Source organism: Crinia signifera, chromosome 2, assembly GCF_055691185.1.
Source record: "Crinia signifera chromosome 2, ASM5569118v1, whole genome shotgun sequence".
Taxonomy (NCBI): domain Eukaryota; kingdom Metazoa; phylum Chordata; class Amphibia; order Anura; family Myobatrachidae; genus Crinia; species Crinia signifera.
Genome location: NC_139218.1, coordinates 103,871,857 through 103,881,589, shown reverse-complemented (window position 1 = coordinate 103,881,589; position 9,733 = coordinate 103,871,857). Strand labels below are relative to the sequence as shown.

Below are 9,733 nucleotides of genomic sequence, written 5' to 3'. Positions count from 1 at the left end.
CTTCTCCTCTAAATATCTGTATCCTCTGCCATGCTTTCCTGTCCACCACCTATTTGTACACTTGCCATCCTTCTCATCCCCACTCCCTGCTCCCTGAGTTGCCCACAATTTCTCCTCACCCCTGTCCCATACAAATTCTCTCCACTGCTCTCACCCACATCCTATTTAACCTCATCCACATCCCTCCATTCACTTCCATTCTCCTGTGCCCTCTGGAATGCCATATCCATCTGCAATAAACTGCCCACTATCCACATACTCTAATAACCAGGGCCAGCGCTACCCACTCAGCAGCTCCTGCAAAGCAGGGAGGCGCCATGCTGAAAAGGCGCTGTCTCCCTCCCTGCTCTGCTACAGCTGCCTTAGCCCTCAATGTCACTGCCTCCTGCACGCCACCCGCAGCACCTGTCTGACAGCGGGCGGCAGTATGGAGAGGCTGAGCAGCTCCCTGCACCTTGCACACACTGTCCTCCTCCTGCGACCTGCCCCCTCTTCCTCACGGACACTTGCGCTGAGGCATGTAGCGCTGTCTGTGAATGCCTGGATGACATGTTATGTCCGGATCCGCCCCCTACGCCTGTCAGATGTCAATCAAATGACGAACAGGCAGTAGCGCCGCCTCCCCTTCCTTCCCTCTTCTCAGTGTGCTGTGCCAGTGCCACTGCCAGTCCTTAACACTCCGCCCCCTCTATCTCCTCCCCTCTTCTTCCATCTCCTCCTTCTCTCCCCTCCTTCTCTCCCCCTCAGTCACGAGTGCTGCACATACTTTTTGTACTGCTTTCGGATCGCAGTAAAAGATAAACAAGTATGCATGCAATTTTTTTTAAATAAAAGTGTCATACTACTAAAAAATGAAACCTAAGGATAAAAGGTACAGTAAAACATTCAGCGTAAAAAGGGAAGTAACAATGAACATCTATTTCATAAACTTGTCTAGTTCCTTGCATTCTTGAGTTACTATCATTGTAATTTCTGATGTAAGTAATGCTGTGTACACACTGTTGTCAAACTTTGTCCTCAGGGCCCCACACAGTTCAAGTTCTCCAGGTCACCCGACAGCTGCACTCATTACTGACTGACACATTTTAAAAGATCCTCAGGTGGAGCTAATTATTTCACTTGATTCTATGAGGAAACCTGCAACATATGCACTGTGTGGGGTCCTAAAGGTGCCCATACACGCACGATTTTGCTGTGCGCTTTGTGATAAATCGCATCACACACATTGCATGCACAACGCATGCAATGCGATCAAAAGACAGTACAAAAAGTATGTGCAGCACATACTTTTTGTACTGTGCGATGAGATGCCGCGGGAGCGCGCATCTCATCGCATAGCATAGTGTATGGGCACCTTTAGGACCGACTTTGAGAATCTGTGAACTAAGCAATTTGCAACATTGTTGATAGCGTTAACTATGTTGGCACTGCTGCAGGCGAACGATATTGACATAACACATTATCAATAACGTTCAGTGACATCACTGGGGCGCCCACTCTACACAAGCATCATTGACTATATAGTTAACATTGAGCTGCCTGCACAGACGACAGGACGGGACAATTTATACAGAAATGGATTCTCAGTAAGGCAGCGCTACAACCGCAGCTGGATTGCTATCAAGGAGCACCAACTCCTTAGCATTTAAACATAGACATAAAGAAGAAAAAGATAGCTCTCCAGCGCTGGTTGAATCCAATGCGAGTTGGATTGGTAGTGTCCTTAGGTCCGTACCCCAGAGGGACCACACTGACCTTGGTGTTGGTCCCTATATACAGGCAAAGGTATCTTTTGTGGATTCAATCTCAAGATGATAGTGTACACTCCTATCTAGACACGGGGGGATAACAACTGACCTTGTTGCAAATCCCTATATGCACATCACGGTTTCTTTAAAAACTGCAATTTTTCTTTGGCACATATATATATATATATAGAGTATATGTGCCAAAGAAAAATTGCAGTTTTTAAAGAAACCGTGATGTGCATATAGGGATTTGCAACAAGGTCAGTTGTTATCCCCCCGTGTCTAGATAGGAGTGTACACTATCATCTTGAGATTGAATCCACAAAAGATACCTTTGCCTGTATATAGGGACCAACACCAAGGTCAGTGTGGTCCCTCTGGGGTACGGACCTAAGGACACTACCAATCCAACTCGCATTGGATTCAACCAGCGCTGGAGAGCTATCTTTTTCTTCTTTAGGACGGGACAAGGTGTTGTTAGAGATGCACGGGAGCAGGCATTGTTAATGATGTAGAGTATACACACTAGACGATATTTGTGATATAATGATAACGATATCTGTATTGTGCATATCATTCACGATATATCGCTCAGTTTGTACCCAGCACACACACTTTAGCATAAGTTTATTGCATTTTAATGCAGCAAGTTCCATTACTTTTAATACACATATGTTCAACTTGCTTCTCCTTCAATAAGATACAATGTTTATTTTTATTTTTTTTCCATTCCCACAAATTTGGTCCATACAAATTGTGCAAGAAATTGAAACATACTAAAATAGCATAGGAAATTCAGTTAATTCCTTAATTGGTCTGAATAGCTGAAGATCACAGATAATTTGCACATCATTAACTGTATATAAACATTCTTCTTTTTGTGCCCTTTATAGCTATGTGGGAAATAAAGCATTTCCGCTTCTTGGAGGGATTGTAAAAGCTAGAGGTGGCCACTTCAGAGCTGCAGCTAAAATCCAGACATACAAAGTCCTATTGTGGCACTGTAATCTACATAGATAACATAGATATTTATTTATTTATTATTTATTTAAAGTTTCTTATTTAGTGCAGAAGATCCCGTTGCGCTTTACAATTGTGGACAGTGATAAAACAAACTGGGTAACGACAGACAGACTTGGAGGTAGGAGGGCCCTGCTGCAAGCTTTAGGGACATAGGAGGGAAACCCAAGGACAGGCACCAGTAATAGCATAGCAGTCCCACCAAGTTGCAGGTCCAGAAGGGAAGCTATACAATACATAAGTGCCTCAGAGGGTTATGCGTGTAGAACTTAACTAAATAGGCTTGCCTGAAGAGGTGAGTTTTCAGGGATATGTATTAGTAAAACTAGCAGTGCTAAAAGCAGTCATAACGCTGATTTATATAAAAGTTCAACGACTGGAGAGAAAAGATATGTCCTTAATTAGGTGCACCTAAGAATTTACAATAAAATTTAACCTTTATTTGTGAATCATTTAAAAGGCTGCGAAAATTTAAAAAACATTAACATACAACATAAATGGGGTAAACACAATTTAAAACTAAGGTGGCAGGCAGAAACTGCTGTTTAGAATATGAAATCTTTAATTTTATTGCATGTATGTCCTTAACAACGTGGTGTAGGACCACCTTATACTGGTAAGTCCACACTCAGGTTGTGTGATGTATAGACACCCAGAAGCGGTGCAACTAGCGCAGGTCCACTGGACTTTCTGCGGTATTGCCACTCGCTCTAATGGGGTCTTGCGTTCTAAGAGTGGGTACAAACCTCTTGCAACTCCTAGTTAAATAATAATATGTCCTGAGGGCCCTGAGGAAGCTGTACTGCGAAGCGCGTGCCGGCTAGCGGTGTGCAGGCAGACGGCTGTTTATTATTTTTCTTATTAATGCATTTTGATTTATGTGTATGTCCTATATGTTTCTAGTCCTAAGCTGAGATTGAGACTTGTGCCCGTGTGCCTTGCGCGCCATTCATATCTGGAGAGTGTCAATCATCTCCTACACTCTGGTCCAATTGGTTCAGGTGTCACCACGCTAACCTGAGAGTGTCTTTTACATCAGACACCTCAGGACTGGTCCTTCCTGGTTATTCATTTCCCCATATTTATATGCAGGGGTCTCCAGTTTATATGTGTAAGGACCAGACTAGCGCAATTTATATACAAAGCGCAAACTACAGTCGTGGTACCTATGTAGGACACCCTGATACATTTTGGTCCAGATACCACCATTCTATTCTGAGAGTGACATATATATCATACACCTCAGTACTGGTGCTCCCTGGTCATTTATTTCCCCGCAGCGTATATTCAGCTAGGGGTATCCAGGTTATAGAATCAAGTACCTAACCTGCGCAATTTATCTACAAAGCGCAGGATTATAGCTGGGGTATCAGTGTAACGCCAATCCTCCCTGGTAATTCATCTCCTCACGATCTTTATGTACCAAGAGGGTATCCAGGTATTATTTAGGAGGATACTGTGAGCGCCATTAACACATTCAGAACTATAGATGTGTTACCTATAGCACCTTTATATAATATAAACTGAATACTTACCATCTATAATACTTATTCAAGGATTTAGTTGACGGGCCAAGTGTCGACATCAGCTACAGGACATATTATTATTTAACTAGGAGTTGCAAGAGGTTTGTACCCACTCTTAGAACGCAAGACCCCATTAGAGCGAGTGGCAATACCGCAGAAAGTCCAGTGGACCTGCGCTAGTTGCACCGCTTCTGGGTGTCTATACATCACACAACCTGAGTGTGGACTTACCAGTATAAGGTGGTCCTACACCACGTTGTTAAGGACATACATGCAATAAAATTAAAGATTTCATATTCTAAACAGCAGTTTCTGCCTGCCACCTTAGTTTTAAATTGTGTTTACCCCATTTATGTTGTATGTTAATGTTTTTTAAATTTTCGCAGCCTTTTAAATGATTCACAAATAAAGGTTAAATTTTATTGTAAATTCTTAGGTGCACCTAATTAAGGACATATCTTTTCTCTCCAGTCGTTGTTCTCATACCCATGTCCCTAGGTAGCACACCCCTGACTTGCAAATTTATTGTAGATCATACATTTAAAGGGTCCGATTGCTCTCCAATTTTGTCTTGTGCGATTGACAACCAAAACCCCCTTCTCTCTATAAAAGTAGTTCAACAGAAAATGAAATGCATGTGCAGGTATATTGAAAGGTACAGCACGTGTGCCTTGGTTTGCCCTGAATGCAAGTGCAGTATTAACAGTCTCTGGGGGAAATTTACTAAGATGTGTATTCTACTTCACATGTGATGTTGTGATGGGCAACCAATCAGATCCTGTCTACTACAGTATCTTCTAGAGGGTGCTAAATAAATAAGAAATAGTTTCTGATTGGAAGCGATTCTGATTAAGGTGTGTACACACTACGATATATAAAACCAGTGTGTACCATGGATATATCTGTGAATGGCGTCATTCACAAGTATATTGCAATACAGCCAATGCCCAATACTGTATATCTAAAGATGGATCGGTGCATCGTGCTGTGTGTACGGGCTATCCTCCGCCGACCGCCCATACAGCCGCACCGTGAGACACCAGTAACAGCTCAGTGCGCCTGCCCATTTGTGATGTCAGTCCTGACGGAGTAGGCAGCGTGTATGGAGAACACGCTAGCTGATCAGTCTGAAGATACTGTATATCTGCAGATCAATTGATTTGCAGATATCTACTAGTGTGTAAACAGCTTTACTCCCAGATTATTACAGTAAAGTGCATTACCAACTCCACTAATAATGATGCTAATCTAACTAATACAAAATATCTGACAGGTCCAGAGACAAGGGCTACTTTGAAAGAAAAACCCTAAGAGACACCAGAACTAATGTATACTTGGTTGGAAGAGCAGGTACCCTTGTAAGTATGAAGGATGGACACTTATAAATGTACTTATTGTAAAAACAGCTGTTCAACAGTTCAAGCTCAGCCATTTATGATACAGAAGGCTGCGTGTGTTCATCCACCCAAGGCGTGCGTAATTCATAGTTGCTGCACAATCAAGAGTTGTAGATCTATGATATATATATATATATATATATATATATATAAGCCTGAGGACGGGAATAAACCCCCGAAACGTTGCTTAAAGCTTTGGCGTCTGAGTGATTATTGATCCAGTAAGAAACCCGATGGGTGCAGGTTATTCATTGTCTATATATATATATATATATATATATATATATATATATATATATATATATATATATATATATATATATATATATATATATATATATATATATGTTGCTCAATTTTGACATTTAATTCATTGTATCTATATCTTTCCAAACATTGTATTTCATTTTACTCCTTTACTATTATTTTCTCTTATCTTTGCCACACATTTATTGCACTCTGTTTCCCTCTTCACGCCTGCTCACATTTGCCTCACTTCTGACCTTCTCTGTTCCCTTCATCCTCTCACTTGTTGTTGTTTCATACTTAATTGGATTACTCAAAGCAACCTAACAACCGGTTGCCCGGCATTTTTTGACAGCAGGGCATAATATGTCTGCTATCAAATATAGAATGATAGACCACATTGCACCCTCTCTACGGGGGGGTGATCGGGGCCTCGCTTTGTTACAAAGCGAAGCCAAATGGATAATTAGATTGGACACAGTTACCCCCAAGGGTTTGAATGAGAATATGGGGTTAAACATTCTGTTACAATAATAAAAATTGTTATTTTTTTATATAAGGGTTTATTATGCGGTAGTTTCTTCTCTAGATATAGGTTAACTTCTGTTTATGCAGTAAAACTGTGTGTATATATATTTTGCTAATCTATTTTTATGCAGTTTCCATATATATCTTTTTACTGGTATTTGTATATAAAAATATTTCTCTGCTATGTATGTATTATATGTTAAATGGTGTTTGTCTTTTGGTTATAGGTGTTTTTGATTATTTCTTAATTATGTGTGGTAACGTGGAAATGCTGACATCATCTGAAGGCCCCCCCGGCTGGGCGGGTACACTGGCCGAGAGGCGGGAGATGTGCTATTTAAACTGTGTGTGGATTCATGTCTGTAGCCTGACGATAATACTTGAGTGTATTGAAACGTTGCTGTTTTTTCACAATAAAGAAAGTTCGTGTTTAAGTGGCTGGAGTGCTGTACCTCTGTTGGAGTATATATATATATATATATATATAAGCCTGAGGACGGGAATAAACCCCCGAAACGTTGCTTAAAGCTTTGGCGTCTGAGTGATTATTGATCCAGTAAGAAACCCGATGGGTGCAGGTTATTCATTGTCTATATATATATATATATATATATATATATATATATATATATATATGTTGCTCAATTTTGACATTTAATTCATTGTATCTATATCTTTCCAAACATTGTATTTCATTTTACTCCTTTACTATTATTTTCTCTTATCTTTGCCACACATTTATTGCACTCTGTTTCCCTCTTCACGCCTGCTCACATTTGCCTCACTTCTGACCTTCTCTGTTCCCTTCATCCTCTCACTTGTTGTTGTTTCATACTTAATTGGATTACTCAATCAACCTGATTTTACCCACTGGTCTCCTCTCTGACAGTAGTTCCTTGCCTGTTACCTTCTCTCTCACTCTGTTTTCTACCAAATCTACTACAGACGCTGTCTGTCCTCCCAAATCCCTCTGTCTGCTTTCACTAACCTACCCTCTCACCTTCGGTTCCTCATGGCTGTTAATCTCTCAACTTCACTTTCTCCAACTGCTCCTCCCCCCTCCCATCCCATACCTATCCTGACCACTCGCCCCCGCACCCCCACCCTCCCAATGACCCCCCCTCGCTTCTGCAATCCCAAAAACCTTATCCACATAAATACACAACCCACCCCCCCTCTTTCCTGTGCACTATGGAACGCCAGATCCATCTGCAACAAACTCCCTGCCATCCATGACCTATTCATCTCTAGAGCATTCCACCTCCTTGCTATCACCGAGACCTGGCTCTCCACCTCTGATTCTGTCTCTCCAGCTGCTCTCTCCCACGGTGGCCTCTCTTTCTCTCACACTCCCAGGCCTGACGGTCGCCAAGGTGGCGGTGTGGGTTTTCTCCTCTCAGCCTCATGCACCCACAGTGTCATTCACCCTGAACCCTCTCTCCTTTTCTCCTCCTTTGAGTCTCACTCTATCCGTCTATACTACCCCTACCACCTCCGTGTCGCTGCAATCTACCACCCCCCTGGCCCTATCTCCCAATTTCTTGACAACTTCGCCGCCTGGCTTCCACACTTCCTCTCCTCCGACCTGCCATCTGTCATTCTTGGTGACTTTAACATCCCCTTGGATAACCCCGCTGATCCTTGCACCTCCAAACTCCTCTCTCTCTGCTCCTCTCTTGGCCTATCTCAGTGGACTACCTCTCCCACCCACATCCAAGGACACTCCCTCGATCTCGTCTTCTCTCGCTCTTGTTCCCTTACTGACTACACTATCTCAACTTTTCCTCTTTCTGACCATCACCTCATCTCCTTCTCCCTCACTGCTTCCCCCTCTCCCACCCCCCCTCCCAAGCGCATTGTCTCACGGCATAACGTCAACACACTTGATCTTGCTGCCTTCTCAAACACGCTGTGTCCTCTTCTCGCCCCAATCGCCCTCATGTCCTGCCCGAACCTCGCTGCCTCCCTCTATAATGACACCCTATCTTCGGCATTGGACTCTGCCTGCCCTCCCTCCTCTATCCCCCTTCGATGCTCCAACCCCCAACCGTGGCACTCACCTATCACCCGATTCCTTAAAAAGTGCTCTCGCACTGCTGAGCGCTTCTGGAAGAAATCACGCTCCCTTGCGGATTATCTCCATTTCAAATTCATTCTTTCCTCCTTCAGCTCTGCCCTTGCTCTGGCCAAGGAATCCTACTTTAAGTCCCTCATCCTTTCCCAATCATCCAATCCCCGCAGGCTCTTCGCCACCTTCAACTCCTTGCTCTCCCGCCCTCCTCCAGCTCTTCCGTCCTCCATCGTAGCCGCTGATTTTGCTACCTACTTTTCAACCAAAATCTCCTCTCTCAGGACTGCCATCACTGCTGCCATGACCTCACCCTCTCCCTCCTCCCCTCCTACATCTCCACTCCCCTTCTTCCAACCCCTGTCCTCATTTTACCCCACCACTGCTGCTGAAGTCCACTCTATCCTTCAATCCGCTTCTCCCTCCACCTGCCCGCTCGATCCTATCCCCTCCAATATTATCCGTCGTCTCAGTCCATCAGTCTGCTCTCACCTAGCTCACCTCTTTAATCTTTCCCTATCCTCTGAGATCTTCCCTTCCTCCTTCAAACACGCTCTTGTCTCCCCAATTCTCAAAAAAACAAATCTGGACCCCAACTCTCCATCCAACTACAGGCCCATCTCCCTCCTCCCTTTTGCCTCCAAACTCCTAGAACGTCTGACCTATAATCGTCTCCTAAGCCACCTTACTGCTAACTCCATTCTAGACCCCCTCCAATCCGGGTTCCGCCCTTTACATTCCACTGAAACTGCCCTGACCAAAGTCACTAACGATCTACTATGGGCTAAATCCAAAGGCCTCTTCTCTATCCTCATCCAGCTTGATCTGTCGGCTGCCTTTGACACTGTTGACCACCCTCTCCTGCTCAACACCCTCCGCTCCTTTGGCATCACTGGCACGGTCTTCTCCTGGTTCACCTCATACCTCTCCGATCGCTCCTTCTCCATCTCCACTCCGAGCTCCTCCTCTCCTACTACCCCCCAGCCAGTCGGTGTTCCCCAAGGGTCAGTCCTTGGCCCTCTCCTCTTCTCCCTCTACACCACCTCTCTGGGCACCCTCATCAGCTCCTATGGTTTTCATTACCACCTTTATGCTGATGATACCCTAATCTATCTCTCCTCCCCCGACTTATCCCCATCACTCCTGTCCAAGGTCTCCGAATGCCTCACGGCCATCTCAGCCTGGATGACCCAACGCTTC

General features: G+C 43.9%; 1 protein-coding gene across 2 annotated transcripts in view; it reads left to right on the top strand.

The window, feature by feature from the left end:
• Positions 1-5,566: 5,566 nt before the first annotated feature.
• The window catches only part of LOC146058805 (uncharacterized), a 43,504-nt gene continuing 39,337 nt past the window's right edge, over positions 5,567-9,733 (top strand). For both annotated transcript variants that reach the window (XM_083171038.1, XM_083171037.1), the window contains exon 1: positions 5,567-5,652. The gene's annotated coding sequence lies outside the window, so the exon portion shown is untranslated. The remainder of the gene's footprint in view (positions 5,653-9,733) is intronic.